Here is an 18,977-nt window from a genome sequence, read left to right as displayed (position 1 = left end):
ATCTGTCGCCTGTTCCGGATAATACCGTATAATTCTTAGTGGAGATACCGGGGGTGAGCAATGTCGACGTCTGCTCGTCAGCGCGTTAGCTGGACGCCGTCGAGTTCCCGGCGAGAACCGGAAGTCGGGCAGATGGCGCGCGCCGCAAATTAGGGCTCCGCCAAAAACCTCTCCATCAATCTCGCTCCAGTTGAAACGCAACCGTTGAATTCATCGTCTGTCTCTGACTGAGCGATTCGCAGTGGCCGCCGCCTTCCCGCTTCGAATGGATTGGACGTCAAGCTCGCCGTTCCAGTCGACTGTCTGCGCCAGTGGCGGGCAGTCAGGGCCTTCAAGGCCTTCTCTGCTGGCCTAAGAAATATCTGAATCATATATTATATTTTGTCCATCAATACTTATGAAATAATTCCAAATGGTCTGTTAGCTTCCTTTCGTTGCCTTTCCCCTTGGTTGCACTGCTTCCAGATGTGTGTTTTCATATTGAAGCATTTAACCAATCCCATTTCAGCCATTATTTGTTGCCAGGGTCAGAAATCTGCCTCAAAGCCTTCACAATCAGTTCTGCGGGCTGTGACGCTTTAAACAAGCGTCGATAAGACTGTTGCTTTAACCAATCAGATTTCGAGTTGGCAACACCACAATGTATTGTCGCGGGTGGAGGGCTACGTCATTGCTTTCACCAAATATGATTGGCTAGTGATTAGCCAGAGCTACCAAACTGTATTTGGAGCGAGCTGCACAAGCAAATGTATTGTTGTGTTGATTTAAAGCCATTTTCAAGACGGACTATGCCGGAAACACGACAGGACAGGCTCGACTTTCAGCATTAGCTTCGATGATTCATTGATTTATTCATTATTTTTCATGTGTCGCAGCTGTAGCTGCAGTCGAGGTTTTATAGCCATAAAATAGTTTTTGAGGGTTGGATTGATTCGTTGAAGGCGCTACGAGAAAATGCACAGACCGCCACTGGTCTGCCCCGAAATAAAGCGGGTGCGAGTACAAGAAAAGCGGAATAATCCCGCCTGTCATCGGGCCGCATACCGATCGGGGAAAGGTTTTTACAAGCTTCAATGAGAGCAGCCATGTGTTCACTCCGCAGAATGTGTACACAGCCAGCGCACAAAAGACGCCAACGATGACTAAATGTTTGCGTGGAGCAAATGACGCGTGCCCCGTGCGCGTTGCGACACCCGCATTCCGGGGGAAAGGCGCTTTTCCGCCAGGGAATTAGCCAGATCCAGTTGAATGAACAAGACAGACGCCAGTAACCCGGACCGAATAGACGGCTTATCTGCGCTTAGGTGGCACAAAGGAGGCCCGATAAGCCCCGCGGAAGGAGTGATGGTGGAGTGAGACGACGCACTCCCAGTCGAGATGGAGTGCGCTCGGTTAACCATTGATTTCAGCCTTGCAGGGGTTTTGTTATTTGGACAAAAGCCGTGGGGGAAAAATTATCGCTCACTTTTGTGTAGGCCTGGCCAATATATGCATTTAATGAATCAATGACTTTTTTTAGAAGGCCAATGATTTTTTAGAAAATTAATGAAATAGGTCGATTTCTGTATTTGGGGGCTGGCACCACAAATAGGGAGAAAGGAATACGAAAGGTTGTTTTACTTTTGTGGATCATTTATCATTTGTAAAACTTTGACATGGCAAGGGACTATTTTGATTTGTTTTTGTTTTTCAAACTTGGCCTCAATTTTTAACTATTTTTTTGGGAATAAATGCAATTATACTTTTATCCAGTGGCGGGCCGTCAGGGCCTTCAAGGCCTTCTCTGCTGGCCTAAGAAATATTTGAATCATATATTATATTTTGTCCATCAATACTACGAGAAAATGCAGAGACCGCCATTGCATTTATCAATATATCGTTAGTGGAAAAAAAGTCTCAAGGACACCAAAATTCCTTTTATTTTGAATTACGTAGCATTTAAATCGTTAATAAATATCCAGTTGGCGGCTCTTTTTTTAATGCCATTGGCGACTTCGCTCTCAGTCAAATTGAATTGAGCGTCTACCACCATCAATGAGATGAGTGAATAAATAAGATTTCCCCCCTCTTTCTTCCGCTAACAATAACGTTATTGTAGATTGTAATGGAGCGTCTGGGACTGAGGCTAATGACTGCGAGCTAAAGCACCGAGATGGAGCTCACGTTTGATTGAGGATGGATCATTTCTCCCTCCACTTTGAAGTTTTACTTGAGCGCGCCGGTTCGGCGGCCAATTGTGGAGAAATTCTAAAGAAGAAATCTTCATTTTGTGTTTCCATTCTTCAAGGGAGAGCCAAACGCCGACGAAATTTACCCCCAGTTGCCGCAGACGGCTTTGATTGAGCTAGCGTATTTCCTTAAATACGCCTTGACGGGGCAAGCCTGATTCAGTCGACGGACGCAAAAGAAAGTCAACAGTGCATATTTCTCGTCAAAGGCAAAGTGTTAAGTTAGGCTACTCTGCGAGATGTTGATCATCGAGCCGGCTCGCTCTATATATTGATTAAACCATCCATCACTTAAAGGCTACAAGACATTATTTCTAATTAAAAAGTAAGTCATAAATTGCGCTCTTTATTGCCGGGCCGGGCTTGTAAATAAAACTCCGGGTGGAACGGGAGGGGAACCGGAGTGCGGAACTAGCAAAAATAACCAACACGAAACAAGCTACAAATAAACAGAAGAAAATCCGTCATATCTGCGAGTGCCGACCGGATGGAAAATTGACGGCAATTAACGTAGACTTCAAAATATGGCGGTAACATTGAGCACTTTAGAAGGTTTACGAGCGTCTAATAGCGTTGCAACGGTAGGGCCAAATAAAAACGAATTCATCGGTATCGCCTCGTACGAAGAAATAACAATAAAAATGGCCGCCGGCTGGTATCGGAATTTGGAGCCGGACAAAGGTGAGTATTTCAATTGCTTGGAAATGATATAGAAACGCTTCAAAGAGTAATTTCGTACTTCGGGAGTCTTTAAGTCGCATTATCGGTACACTTGGCGATTGTATTTTGGCGAGATTTGATTCGCGCTGGCTGGGATAACTGCTTTTTAATGGCGGTCCACTGCGGACGCCACGTCAAAACTTTGATAGAAGCAAATGGAAAGCCTCCCAGGTGTCCTCGCGCCCGTTAAGGGCCATCGTAAAAATCAATAAATAAAAGCCCGCGGCCCTGTCGGGATCCTCGCGGCGGAGATAAACAGATGCAAATCAATCATTTCCGCCGCTCGTTGTTTTTACGGCTCCGGGAGCAGGGGATAGGACAAATATGGAAATTTGGGACGGCGGGGGGGGTGGGGGGGGGGGGAGGGGACGTAAAAAGCACTTTGACGGTGACGTATGATGATGAGAGGCTCATGAAAACGTATGGCTACACTCCAGCGATTCCCTTTTACCTGACAAACAAGCGTTTTGCCCGCAGATACGCCGCCGAGACGGGACATTACGCCGTCTTCCCGAGTCGCGAAGGAGGACACTTTACACCTGACAGCTTCTGATTACGACCACTTGGCAGGGAGTCAGACCCCCCCCCACCCCCTGTCCTCCACTCACGGTGGAGTGGCAGGCAATTTTTGGACTGAAAGGATTTGGGATTTCTGGTGGAGAAATGAAGAATATGTCACGGGCAAAGCAAAGCACGCGCAAATCATTATTCATCTGCTTCCATTCGATAAAATAGCAGATTTTTTTTGGCCCTCGCTTTGGAAAGGTTCACAACAACAACAAAAGGACACGGATTATATTAGCTGGAAGGTTGTGGCCTTGGAATTCGGATATAATGTCAGTCGCAAAAACAGCAGCCTACCGCAACGAGAGCTACGAGTTTAAATGCATTAGCATTAGGGTGCACGGTCGATTGGTCGCCGGTCTTTTGGTCGCCGGTCTTTTGGTCGCCGGTCTTTTGGTTGCCCGGAAGGTAAGTGATAATTAGGTACCATTTAAATGGTTGCTCAAATTCCCTAAATACAAACTGCCAATGACTATTTAGTCATACTTAATGCACTAGTAATTATTAGACTAAAGAAAAGCTCCAAATTTCCCGGACTTTTGTTTTTTTGTTGGAGAACTTGTAAAGACCCTGACTGAACTGACGTCGCTTCTTAAAGGGACAACGCATGTCCATACAAACTCTTCTTCTACACTCACACGTCGGCTCAGTGAAACTGCTCATGGCCATTGATGGCTTTTATTGATGCGTAGTCCGTGTTGTTTTACCTTGTTTTGTCGCCGGTCTTTTGGTCGCCCGTTGTCGCAGTCGGGGCGACCAAAAGACCGCAACCAAAACACCGGCGGACAAAACACCGGCGACCAAAATACCGGCGACCAATCGACCGCACACGGGCATTAGACTGTTTGGTTTTACGTTTTCCACCCTTTTCTCATTGAACCAATTGGGGAATTAACGGCGTTGGCTGTCCAATCCCTTTGAAGTGGGGAGGTTGGCAGTGAGGGAACAAACCTCCAATCGCCGTGGCCCTTCCACTTGGAACAAACGGTGATAAACACTTGTAAACAAGTGTTCATTACCGTCCCGTGATGAGTCATTGGTAGTCGCTGTTTTAATTAAATTCATCAATATTCAGTTAAATATATTGAGCGGTATAACGAACGGCTCCAAGCGAGGATTAATCCCTGGCAGACGACCGAGCGCAACGCCCTGGCCGTCTTGTTGATAAGCGCAGTCGACTCTAAAATTGATGTAGGGGTCGCTCATTTCGTGAAGACTGTCCGATTAAAAACTGAAGGGCGCAAAGGTCGTCTCCATTTTGGGTCAAAGTACTTTTCACAGTTTGTCCTGTTGTCTTAAACGCGCAAACCTTTGTTTTGTTTTCCCAGGTGTCTCCAAACCATGCAAATCATCTCATTTGAATCGAAATGGAGACCTTTCCCGCCCGGCGACGGCGCTCGGCGAGGAACCCCGGACGCCACCCCATGGCGCGGATACCGAGCTGAGCATCGACGGCCGTCTAAGCGAGCGCGTTGCTCAGAAGTCACGCGGCGCTTAATGAAGAACGACGCTTCAAAAGACACCGATGGGGAAAGTGGCGTCGCCTTGGCGACGGCAGCCCGGCCGAACGACGGCGGACTTTGTTTGTGTGATCCCGACGAGCAAACTGTTAGCAATGGCCGCAAACATTGTTGTTAACAATAGAAAATATTGACTCGAGGTGAGATGTCGTTATCGGCGAGGCGCTTTCGCCCAATGGGAAAGTCGATTTTGCCGGATGCAAAGTAAATAAGCTTTCAAAAGAAGATTTCATCCAAATTCATCTTCGATTAAACACTTTTCGTACCATTGACGACGATTGACGTCTAATCGCGCTGCGCCTGACAACACCGTGACCGGACGTCTCGTAGAAAGACGTTTGGTCCCCGGACGTTTGGTCCCCTGACGTTTGGTCGAACGGATGTTTGGTAGAACGGACGTTTGGTCGGCGGGTTCGCTCGCTGTCAAATTATGACAGAGAGTTTACTGTTGATATTTTGATATTAGATATTTAGATATTAAACTCACTCTCTCTCTCGTGATTAAAATTTTGAGAGCTGGTTTCAACAGTAACAACCCGGTGACCAAACGTCCGTTCTACCAAACGTCCGTTCTACCAAACGTCCGTCCTACCAAACGTCCGTTCTACCAAACGTCCGTTTGACCAAACGTCCGGTCGACCAAAAGTCTTTCGACAAAATGTCCAAGTACCGAAAACACAATTAAAAGTAGGCGTCCAATTCTTTTGAATTTGAATGGCTGACATTTGCTCATTTGACTCGCTACCATCCAGAATTTCCCGCCCGATCGATTTGTACTGGAACCAGCGATTGTTCACTCGCTATCAACCTTCCCTCTTGAAATTGATTAGACGTCAAACGACACATTTTCCATGAACTGACGGCAATAAAAAACGGCTTAAAAGTGTTGGGGTTATTCTGGGATATTATTATATATGTGCGCATTAATCATTATATGTATGTGTGGAATATTAATCATTATAAGCAGACAAAAACTCAGTATAACGGGTGCCAATGACACTTCCCCCTGCAGCTGGCCCCGAGGACATTTCATTGTTTTTAGGACTATTGACCTGACAGATCACCCAGTCCCGGGCCGAGGACTGTTGATCTGAGTTCGCAATGAAGATCTGTAAAGGACTCTTAAATTGCTTTGACTTAGATTCCGGAGCAGATGGCGATAAAAGAATCAACCTCCGGGAATACTCGCATATTGTTGTCGCTCGGTACACCTGATATGCAATTATTGTTGCAGTTGTTTTTTTATCTTAATTGTGTTATTCGCTTATGCAATCAGATTGAATAGATAACCTTGTAATTGTTTTGTTTCGATGTCTTAAATTGGCAGGAGATGAATTCGGTCCTTTAGAATGCTCCGTGGCGAGGACGAGCCAGGATCGATTCTCACTTGAAAGTTATCGCTGGATTATGTCTCCGATAGTATACTTATTAATGAACCTATCAAAAAGCGAACCGTTTTTAGCTTGACCAGGCAATAACTTGACCAGACCTAACCCCAAAAATCGGAAAACCGATCCACAACCTTCCGCTTTTATTCCGCTGTCAACACGCCGGAAACTCCCAGAAATCATTCGGCGAAAATATCGGACCGAGATTTTCCAGCCCGGAAGCAGTTGGCGCGCAATCAACAGAGCCCGACTGGGTCGAGGCGACCTGTTAAAGACAGCTCGAAGAAAGATTGACGGCCTACCTACCGCCGCTTTCCCTATTGTTCAAATGTTTTATTTTCATCTGGCGCCTAATGCCATTGCGCCGGTGTCAGCAACATTTACCGCCCTCGCTCTTTGTTGTTGATTTTTTTTCGGAATGCAAATCAGTTCACGTGTACTACTGTGGGATTACGGCGGAATGCGTCTGCAGCCGAGCGTGGGTCGCAGCACCAGACGTGCCCACCCCCCCCAAGCTGTCGTGAAAACACAATACGAGCCCCTGCCGACTTATCAAAAGAGCTGACGTGGCACTTTCGCCCCCGGTGCTGGTTTTTATGCCCGTTCCTGTTGAATACGGCGTCGTAAAAATAAAAAAAAATAGCATAAAAGCTCGACGGAGGGCTTGGGGAGCAACGTAAACAATGTACACGGCTAAAATGGCAGGAGAATGCAAAAACTGAGGGTGTGCTTTTCCTACCTTGCCACTGTTAAGGCGTGTCAGTCCACAATGGCGCTCCTAATTCCGATCGGTCGCCGGAACATCCCGCATCATCGGGCCACTGACCATCCTGAAAAAAAAAAAAGAATCCATAAGCAATCCATTTGAATGAATAAATGATTCGATCGGACGATCCGTGAACCAATAAATTCATTTCTGACGTACTATAAATCAATACTTTGCTTTTATACAAATATCAAAAATAATACGCATAGCATATTCCCGAAAAATTGTACTTATTTTGATTAGAAACGTGAAACATTACTAGATCGTGATACTCCGATGGACTTAAAATTCCAATCATCTCCCAAATGGACGACGACAAACATTTAGCGAACCTCAAATGGCGTCTTGAAATTTGGACAAATACTAAATGTTTAATTTATGTTGAGCAAAGACACGCCGGCGATGATTCCAAAGACGCAAGGAGAAGAATTGATTTTGCTTCAGGAATGAGGTCTTCATAAATTCGTTACAGTTCCCATGACAGTGCCGCCATCCGCCGCTGTGTAAATCCAGGACACGTCGGCTTTTTAATGGCTGATTTATCGGGATTCGTCGAGGGCCCCGCGCGACAAAGATCCTGTTTTAAAGTGCATTACCTCCCCGCCGTAAATTTCCCCGAACGCCATTAACATTTTGATGGCGGACATTCCGTCACCTTTCTCTTCAGTCGTCGTCGTGATTATTTTGAAAAACCTCGTTTCTATAACCGTACAAATAATCCAAACTGGGACAAAATTAACCCCAAAAAAACTAACCGGGGGAGACGCAGACCGACGAAGAGGCAAACATTACTAACGTAAACAGGAAACAATACTCCCGCAAAGACATTCCAAAAACAAGGGGTTTAAATACACAGACACTGGTTGATGACAAACACCTGGGTCATACAAGGCAAAAACGCCGTCAGGGCCTTCAAGGCCTTCTCTGCTGGCCTTAGAAATATCTGAATCAATATTTTGTCCATCAATACTTATGAAATAATTCCAAATTGTCTGTTAGCTTCCTTTCATCGCTTTCCCCCCTGGTTGCACTGCTTCCAGATGTGTGTTTTCATATTGAAGCATTTAACCAATCACATTTCAGCCATTATTTGTTGCCAGGGTCAGAATTCTGCCTCATGGTCTTCACAATCAGTTCTGCAGGCTCTGCTGCGTTAAAAAAGCGTCGATAAGACTGTTGCTTTAACCAATCAGATTTCGAGTTGGCCACACCACAATGCCTTGTCGCAGGTGTAGGGATACGTCATCGCTTTCACCAACTATGATTGGCTAGTGATTAGCCAGAGCTACCAAACTGTATTTGGAGATAGCTGCACAAGCAAATATATTGTTGTGTTGATTTAATAGCGGTTTTGTCAACCCGCAATGGCTGAAGGATGAGAAGAAATAGACCAATCGCGCAGCATCCAGTCACCCTTTCATCAATGAGTTTCTCACTAGTCGCCGTTTGATTAAATTTGAAGAGCGTGGCACGACAAAAGAGGAGTGGGTGTATATTATTTATCCTCTGCAGTGTTGCAGAAAATTTGCAAAGCGCCTCGTGGATGCACTCAATAGCAGAAAAGCCTTTCCCGCTTCAAGGACGCGTCGTATTTGAACGACGCAGATGAAAAGAAGCAAGACTATTCAGGCAAACGCCCTGAGTTCCTGCGGGCAAAAGTTGCAAATATTCCATTTTTTCCGCAAATCTCCCGCCCGGAAAGCTACGAAAACCCAAAACGCACCAGAATGTACAGAAATGCGCCACGCTGGCCGGCCCATTCCGGTCGAGGGCCCGCGGCGTGTCTCTCTATAAAAGCGTTTACTGAGCCATAAGCACGGCGGGCCCGCCGAAAGCTCATCAAAGTGCGGCTTATTTTATCAGCCGAGTGGAAAATGTGCTGAGAACGGCGTCGGAGGAGGTGGGAGGGGCTCACGGTATATACGTGAGCGACTAAGCCGTAGCTTCCGAGTCTTCGCTTTGGACAAAAGGCGCTAATGTGGCAAATTGAATGAGCCTGTTGTGGAGTAATGGACGATGCCCGCCGTGACTGTCAGGAGAAAAACTAAAAAGTCCACAATGGCTGTCAAATTAGCAGCGTGTTAATGTTTAAAAAAAAATCCCGGTAAAAGCGCCACTTTCCTGTCATGTGAGTTTGCAACATGACGGGCCAATTTAGGGTTAGCCGTTATTTTAGCGCTTTCTTGCAAAACTGCATCACAAGTGCTAAAGTCAAATATTGTTTCAAGCTTGTCATATATATTTTCTTATGCGATGTAAATGCAACTTGTGAAACTTTGATTTCTTCATGGATACATTTTAATTTAACATAAATTATAACTACCATTTACGCAATAGAGAACCAATTGATTTGAACTGGGAGGGCTTGCATTAAAATTTCTTTTTCATTTTTTTATTTATCATTAAATCTCCATATTCGGTTTCATACACCTTTTAAAAAATATATTCTTTGTTTTTATTTATATATTTTATTTATTTTACTTTATTTTGATTGTATTTATTTTACTTGATTTTGATTGTATTTATTTTACTTGATTTCAATTGTATTTATTTTACTTGATTTTAATTGTATTTATTTTACTTGATTTTGATTGTATTTATTTTACTTGATTTTAATTGTATTTATTTTACTTGATTTTAATTGTATTTATTTTACTTGATTTTAATTGTATTTATTTTAATTGTATTTATTTTACTTGATTTTAATTGTATCTATTTTACTTTATTTATTTTACTTGATTTTAATTTTATCTATTTTACTTTATTTTAATTTTATCTATTTTACTTTATTTTAATTTTATCTATTTTACTTTATTTTAATTTTATCTATTTTACTTTATTTTAATTTTATCTATTTTACTTTATTTTAATTTTATCTATTTTACTTTATTTTAATTTTATCTATTTTACTTTATTTTAATTTTATCTATTTTCCTTTATTTTAATTTTATTTATTTTACTTTATTTATTTTAATTTTATTTATTCTATTTTTATCTATTTTACTTTATTTTAATTTTATCTATTTTACTTTATTTAAATTTTATTTATTTAAATTTTATTTATTTTAATTTTATTTATTTTAATTTTATTTATTTTACTTTATTTCTATTTTATTTATTTATATTTATTGTGGTACTATTTCTACATCGTTCCTCCAATGTATTTTTAACAAGAGCCAATAAAATTATTGCGAAACTCCTTTTCTCGCGAGGCGACGACTTCATTTGAGCTATGACGTTTTAGTGGGAAAAGTGTGACGCACTCCGAGCGCTGAATACGAATGGGCCAATTGTCAAAAACGAGGCCGGGAGCTGTTTACCGCAGCGGCGGCGGAATTGCGCATTGTTATGCCGAGCACATTTGTCTTTATTTGGAAATACACGCATACTCCGCACGCAGGCCCGTCATCAACCTTGTAGGAGAACATAAAAGTCAACAGAGGGGAAAATTGTACGGCTGAAACGAGCGGGACTTGACGGGGAAGGCGCTCGTACCACGGCGCCTTTGACGCGGGGATAGCGCTTTTAGCCCGGGCGGAAGGTCGGCGGTCAAGGACGTCACGGGCATCAAAAAAGCGGGTGGGCAAAAGAGAGGGAGAGATTTACGCAGCGGCCAAAAATGACCGATGGAATGATGTCATCCAAAGCCGAGAACAAAAAAATGTCGTTTGTTGGAATTTGATAAGGATTTGGAGACATTGTTTCATTTTTGCCACGATAATGGACAACCATTCCATTGGAAGGGAGAGGATCCGAATTTCAAGGTTTTTCACGGTCTTAAGGTAAGGTTTAGAGACTTACGGTTAGGCTTTAGGAACTAAAGATGGCCTGCGTACGTAGACCAAGTGTCATTTTAAATATGGAAGTTGAATAAAACATGTTCACAAATTCAAATTGTTCTGCCATTCCCCATTTTTGTAGTCCCGGATTTAAAATAATTAGAATTTAAAAAAGACTGCTTCAATCATTTAAACCAGGGGTGTCAAACCCAGTTTGGTTGGCGGGCCACATTCATGGTGACCAGATCTCATGTGGGCCGGACAATTTTAGATATAATATTTAGAATTTTTTTTAATAAATGGATTAAAAGAACTGGATTAAAATCCCCGAATATTCAGTTTTTTATAGATCTAAAACAATGTTTATTTTACCTTTTTTAAAATCTATTTTTAGATTTTACAAAATGATTTTTGAACTAAAAACACAGGAAAAATGGATTAAAAAATGACAATGATTGATTTAAAAGGGGGAAAATCAGGAAATTGAATATACATCTATACTCTTTTACTCATTTGAATTTGATCCTAAAACAGAAAGTCGGCACTCATCATTTACGGGCCACACAAAATGATGCGGCGGGCCAGATTTGGCCCCCGAGCCGCCACTTTGACACCCCAGATTTAAATCCATTTGGTTAGTGGCCCACCCCAACAATGACTTAAAGGGTAAGGTTGACGTGGGCACCGATTCAAAAGCCACGCACCCCCTCCCCCAATTGCCTGGCCCCGCCTCCTCACAAGGGTCCTGCCATATCTCGGTTGTCTCCTTTAGCGCCTGAATAGCCGCATTGTACTATTAGCCGGCTCTCTAGCCCCACCGCACACACCTGTCAAGCCACGTCCTTGGCGCCGCGGGCCCAGGACCCCCCCCCCCCCCCCCCCACCACCACCACCGTTGCCGCCTGGCCACCCTTGACACACACGCCTATTGAACACTCCGATAAAATCAAATAAACGTGCCTTATTCCAACCACACGCGGGTGTGTCGCTGCCATCGCCGAGGGTGGCGTTCAGAACTCACCGAGGGTCAAGTTGCATAGATCTCAGGACGGGGGGGGGGGACTAGGGTAAGGTTTACCAAGGCACGCGAGTCGCTTGAGCTTGCCGGCGGAAAACAACGTTCAAAAGTAAACCGCCAGTAACTAGAACCAGACCTTAAATCATTTGCAGATTCTCTTTCTGGTGGGTGGGGGTGTTTCCCCTAGGCTCCTTCCCGAGTCCTCTACTCAATGGAATTAAATGCGGTCGGCTCGCGTGTGTCAAGAAAACCAGTACTGCTGTTCGTTTGACAGATTGTTATTTAAATGAGTTTGTCACTGGTCGACGTCCAATCCCATCTAGCTTGGACTTTAAAGCACTTTTAGCTAGTCTGCCTGGCTTTTGCTGGCTTTCAGGTTTTCCCATTTTTTCACTTTCTACACTATATTGGTGAGTGGCGAAATACCAAATGTGACCAAGCATTACAACACAATAGTTAGCGTATTTTCTCGCACATACGCCGTAATTGTCGCTCAAATAACAACGACTGAATCGAAGGTACGGCTTATATGCGCACAAATTAGACTTGACATGCACGAAACGGCAAGGTGACAAAGACGAAACGCCATAACGCAAAACACTGTAATTACTGTTTAAGTCAAATATTGTTACAAGTTTGTCATATATATTTTTTATGCGATGTAATGCGATGATGGATAAATTTTAATTTAACATAAATTATAACTACCAGCTATGCAATAGAGAACGAATTGATTTGAACTGTGAGGGCTTGCATTGTCAGTTATTTTTATCATTTCTTTTTCATTTTTTTATTTATAATTAAATCTCCATATTATATTCCTTATGTTTTTACTTATATATTTTATTTATTTTACTTTATTTGTAATTTTATTTATTTTACTTTATTTTAATTTTATTTATTTTACTTTATTTTAATTTTATTTATTTTACTTTTATTTTATTTATTTTACTTTATTTTAAGTTTATTTATTTTACTTTATTTTAATTTTATTTATTTTACTTTATTTTAATAGTTAGCGTATTTTCTCGCATATACGCCGTAATTGTCGCTCAAAATAACATACGACTGATTCGAAGGTATGGCTTATATGCGCACAAATTAGACTTGACATGCACGAAACGGCAAGGTGACCAAGACGAAACGCCATAAGGCAAAACAATGCGGCCGATACGGTTATTTATTTCAAAATAGAGAAAAGAGAAACAGATAAAACGCTAAACAAAATGTATTTTTACATCTGTGAATTCAAGAAAAAAAAAATACATTAGATCAACTTGTGAATCCAGTTGCATTCTGGGTAAGATTAGTGATTCTTTTCTGATTTGAATCTAGCAGGAATTAATACACGGCGAGTGCCTTTGTTATAAAATAAAAATAAATTGCATAAAGCCTCTGTTTAAATACAATGGCATTGCACTTAATGATGTCACAGGTTAGGTCTCAAACCTCTGGAGCGCTTTACCGGTTTCCGAGATAACCTTCACCTACACATGCCGCCCGCCTCGCACTACACGGCGGCGTTGGTACCTCCGAGCCCCAAGGCTATCTATCCACTAAATCATATTTGTAGTTTCATATTGAACACGCGGCCCCGAGGAGCAGCCGGCGAAGAATGAGGCAAAAGCGGACCGCGGGAAAGTCTGCCGTTTTCACAGCATCTGTTTTCAAGTAACTAGGCCGAGGGGTGCTTTTGTTTATCTCAAAACGCTTCGGGTTTTGGAAACCTGGGTCGCCGTCCAGCGGATATTCCCGTCAGCCAATGGTGCAAATTTACGGCTCGTGGTAGTCCCATCCATTTGAACCGGGAAGAGCGTTTAGATCAGGGGTGTCAGACTCGGGTTGGTTCGCGGGCCGCTTTAACGTCAACTCCATTTCATATGGGCCGGACCATTTTAGATAAAATATTTAGATTTTTTTAAATATAAATGGATTTTAAGAACTGGATTAAAAGCCCTGAATATTCCGGTTTTTATAGATCTAAAACAATGTTTATTTGAGCTTTTTAAAATATATTTTTAGATTTTACAAAATGATTTTTGAACTAAAAACACAGAAAAAAATGATTTAAAAATGACAATGACTGATTTAAAAGGGGGGAAATCAGGAAATTTAATATACATCTATACTCTTCATTTGAATTTGATCCTAAAACAGAAAGTCGGCACCAATGATTGACTTTCCCGGGCCACACAAAATGATGCGGCGGGCCAGATTTGCCCCCGGGCCGCAACTTTGACACATGTGGCTTAGATCATGCTAGCAAGTGAACCCAAGCTATGTCACGAAACCAAATGGATTCGATGTAACCTGCTACATCGCTACTGAAAAGCAGAGAACAAAAACAGGAATCGTAACGCGACTAAATCCTGTACTCAACACCGTACTCAATATTTTGTATACCGTATTTTCTTGCGTATGAATCGAGGGTGCGGCTTATAAGCGCACAAATTAGACTTGACTTAAACAAAACTGCAAGGTGACAAAGTCGAAACGCCATAACGCAAGACAACGCGGTCATTTATTTCAAAATAGAGAAAAGATAAACAGATGAAACGCTAAACAAAATAAATTTTGCTTTCGATGAATGAAATTCAAGAAAAAATAAACAGTATCTTACGTGAAAAAACCCATTGCTCGCTCAGGACGCCGCCATCTTACCACCTAGGGATGACAAACTTAACCTCTACGGACACACTTCCTGGTTGTACTGCTCACGTGACCTCCTTTTTGAATTTGTCTACGTGCAGGCAATTTTAAGGCTACGGCTAATATGCGGAGGTGGCTAATAGGCGAGAAAATATGGTACCTGGTTATTTCTAAGCTTAGGCATTCCCCACACCTTGGGATCGGGTCGCCTGTCAAATTCCAATCAAATCGTGTGCAATCCTTACTAACAGGACGCCTTGCGGTTGACGGTAAATACGTGGGGCGTTAGCATGTTTTCCGCTCTCCCTAACCTTTTTGAGAATGAGCTCCCGGAATGAGGTTCGGGGGTCGCGAGATGGCTTCGGCATATTTTGCATGCCATTAAAGTTGGATGCGAAAACAAATTGTCTCGGCGCGCTAACAGACGCAGCGAGACAGATGGCCGCCGGAGCGGGGTTTCTTAAGCGTGACGAATCGGCGCATCTGCTGGTGTGACTGCGGTCAGAGGAAGATCTCGGGAAAACGGGCGGACGTGCAAAACAAACAAACAAACAAACGGAAAAAACACGCCGGCCTTCCCTGAGCAAAGTCCAATTCCGCGTTGAGAAAAATTCCAAAAGAAACGATGCCAAGAAAGCATCGGAAGTTGAATGAAATGGAGGAAATTCATTCAAGGTTTCAAAATAAAACTCCAGGAATGTTTTGGGAGGAGGAAATGAAATTAATTCATTTTTTTGTTTAACCAATCTAGATATCTAGATATCTAGTTTTATTGTTAGATTTCACATTATTATTGTTATTTTTTGGATGATTTTCTGAAACTGATTTTTATTATTTACAGTATTTTTTTTTAACCTTTGTCTATCAACATGACTTGACCGCCCACCCGAAAAATATCATTTAGCAGGTCCGCAGTCACGCCAGTCCGTCCGTCACTGTCAATCCCTGACTGACGTCCAGTCGTGAGTTGACCGACCGTGCGGACGTAGGCTAAAAGAATGCTCACCCTAGTTAGCGTGGCTGAAGCGAAACTCAATTCTAGGTGTCCTCCATGGCCCAGTAGCCTTGTCACACCCCGTCATCGTCCCTACGCCAACCCACGCTCGACATTTGTCCCAAAACGATTGAAAGGAAAGACTAAAACGGTCTGGAGGTGAAGCATTTGTGTAGCTTCTGCCCCCACGGCTTGTCATTCCACTGGCATGCTCTAATTGGAAGAGCGGCGGTTAGGGAGGACTGACGACAGAGCGGGGAGACCGCTCGCAGCCGTCCCCCCCCTTCCGTGTTCGCCTGCAGTGCAGCGATAGTAGAGAAGGTTGCAAAATGGTCTTTGCCGGCCTCCCCGCCTGCCTGCAGTGTCTACACCGACACCGAGCGCCAGAAATCGATGCGCAGAAATCGCTTCATGCCTGCTCAATTTCACCCCGCCGGAGTCATTGACGCTCTCGGTGCCACTGACAACGAAAGCCGTCTAATCCCTCCAGCAGACGTCCGATGCGCGCAAAGCGGGAGGGCCGGCAGCGGCGGCTCAAGCTCCGCTCATCCGCTGCCGAGCCGCCGCGACGCTACGCGGTTGCCGGTACTCGGACGTTTGGTCGACGCATCAATAAAAGCCAACAATGGCCATGAGCAGTTTCACTGAGCCAACGTGTGAATGTAGAAGAGTTTGTATGTACATGCGTTGTCCCTTTAAGAAGCGACGTCCGTCAGGGTCTTCACAAGTTCTCCAACAAAAAACAATAAAAGTACGGGAAATTTTGAGCTTTTCTTTAACCTAATAATTACTAGGGCATTAAGTATGACTAAATAGTCATTCGCAGTTTGTATTTAGGGAATTTGAGCAACGATTTAAATGGTAATTATCAATAACCTTCCGGGCGATCAAAAGACCGGCGACCAATCGACCGTGTACCTAAAATTGTTGCTCAAATTCCCTAAATACAAACTGCAAATTATTATTTAGTCATTCTTAATGCTCTATTAATTATTAGGCTAAAGAAAAGCTCCAAATTTCCCGGACTTTTATTGTGTTTTGTTGGAGAACTTGTTAAGACCCTGACTGAACTGACGTCGCTTCTTAAAGGGACAACGCATGTACATACAAACTCATACACTAAAAACGTTGGCCCAGTGAAACTGGTCATGGCCACTGTTGGCTTTTATTGATGCGTAGACCGTGTTGTTTTACCTTGTTTTGTCGCCGGACTTTTGGTCGCCGGATGTTTGGTCGCCCGTTGTTTGGGTTGGGGCGACCAAACGTCCGCGACCAAATGTCCGGCGACCAAAAGTCCGGCGACCAAACGTCCGGTCACGGCGGTTGCCTGGGCGTATCCGACCGTTCCCTGGCAAATTGGCAAGACCGACTCAAAGACACGGCAGTCAGCGGAAAACGCAAGACTGACTCCAAGACACGGCAGTCGGCGGAGGATGCAACCTTGTTAGCGTTTTACACGACTTTCAGCAACGATCGCGCCGACCGAGAGGCATAAATTAGCAAATTACCTGCATGCATCCGAGCCGCAGGCCCAATTATTTCTGCTACGCCGCAATTGCGGAAAAAGGGCTCTCCAGCTGTGCGCCGACACAAAGCCGGCTCGCCGAAACATAAACAAGATTACAGGAGCTCGGCCTTTGGCGGCGCTCATTAGCGACACCTCGGCTAAACGGCCCGCCGGTGCCCAGTCGCCGGAAGCGGCGCCCGGGAGACAATTTGGGAAAACGCCTGAACAGATAAGGAATAAAAAAAAAGGGGAACAAAGCCATCTCTGTTGTCTTGGCTAATCAATGACGGGCTGTTCATTAGGAGGTTCTGTTCCGCACCGGGAATTGAACAAAAACCCGACAATGAAGGTTACGGATAGCGGCGCTAACCGGCTGGCGAGAACTGCGCTAACCTTATTAATCATTGGGGGCAGAAATTCCATAAAGAGTCGCCTCGCATTGAGCCGCCGGTCGCCGCCGGTCGCCGATTGGTCGGCTCGCCTCGCATCGCAGTCGATGCGAGGCAAGCCGACGCCTGTTTGCTCTCGGCCGGGATGACTTTTAACAACATTTATTATGGATGAGAGGGTAAAAGGGGTCCACGAGAAGATTATAAAAGCTTAACATTTGGATGAGATTAATCCCACCCTATCAATCGTACGCCTCGCATACAATAGTCAGCTAATTACGCGCCAGTCAGTGAGCAAATAACATTTATGTCGCCGCTTCCGAGAACCGGAAAATATATATATGTCGGTGCGATAGGCTCAGGAGAGGATTGCAGATCTACGTTCAATTGGACTGCTTGCAATTCTGGCTAGCTGACAGAATTACGGTATTTTCTCGCATATAAGCCGTATTTGTAACTCAAAAAAATGATGACTGATTCAAAGGAACGGCTTATATGCGCAGAAGACTTACAGCATGGCTATACGCTTAGATGTTGGTAAATTAATATATACTATTTGTTGGTTATTTTCAGTTTTGCAGTAAGAAAACAACCATTACTGGATGAACTAATTCCTTTTATTGACTCTAATAATGTGCTTTTGATTCATACAAAACCACGTACGATGATTTTTCTTAAGATTTTCCCCTTCAAAGTAAAACATTTGTACTCCCTATTAAAACCATGAATATGGACATGAAAATTGTAAATCAGGGTTTACGCAAGAAATTGTCATATTCAACGATATTAAGGAAATTATAAGGGTGCGACTTATACACGGGGCGGCTGATATGCGAGAAAGTACGGTACGTACATATTTGTATTAAAAAAATTACTTCCCTGATGTAAACCTTCTGCAGGAACAGCCTTTTAATTTAACTATTAAAACCATGAATATGGACATGAAAATTGTGAATCAGGGGGCGGCTTGTATGCGAGAAATTGTCAAATTCAACCATTTTAAGGCAATTATAAGGGTGCAACTTATACACGGGGCGGCCAATATGCGAGAAAGTACAGTATGTACGTATTTGTACCCTTCTGCAGGAACAGCCTTTTAATTTAACTATTAAAACCATGAATATGGACATTGGATTGGATTGGATAACTTTATTCATCCCATATTCGGGAAATTTCGTTGTCACAGTAGCAAGAGGGTGAGGATGCAGAAATAGGAAAGGCATTTTAGACATAAATAGATAGGTAATAAGTAAGTTTTTAAATAAATACATGAATAAATATATAAATAAATAAGCGTGTTTCTGAAATATATATATAGTGTATAAGGCGCACTCTTATAATTGCCTTAAAATCGTTGAATTTGACAATTTATTGCGTACACGTATGTGTGTATATATATATATATATATATATATACACACATACGTGGACGCAAGAAATTGTCAAATTTAACGA

The 18,977-nt window shown here is 43.1% G+C and overlaps 1 protein-coding gene across 3 annotated transcripts in view; it reads right to left on the bottom strand.

Moving 5' to 3' along the window:
* The window catches only part of LOC144065844 (adhesion G protein-coupled receptor L3), a 91,523-nt gene that overhangs the window by 58,197 nt on the left and 14,349 nt on the right, over window positions 1-18,977 (bottom strand). For all 3 annotated transcript variants that reach the window (XM_077589035.1, XM_077589037.1, XM_077589036.1), the window contains exon 5: window positions 7,160-7,250. The gene's annotated coding sequence lies outside the window, so the exon portion shown is untranslated. The remainder of the gene's footprint in view (window positions 1-7,159; window positions 7,251-18,977) is intronic.

Source organism: Stigmatopora argus, chromosome 20 (genome assembly GCF_051989625.1).
Source record: "Stigmatopora argus isolate UIUO_Sarg chromosome 20, RoL_Sarg_1.0, whole genome shotgun sequence".
NCBI classification, from domain to species: Eukaryota; Metazoa; Chordata; class Actinopteri; order Syngnathiformes; family Syngnathidae; genus Stigmatopora; species Stigmatopora argus.
This window is presented reverse-complemented; position numbering and strand designations above follow the sequence as displayed.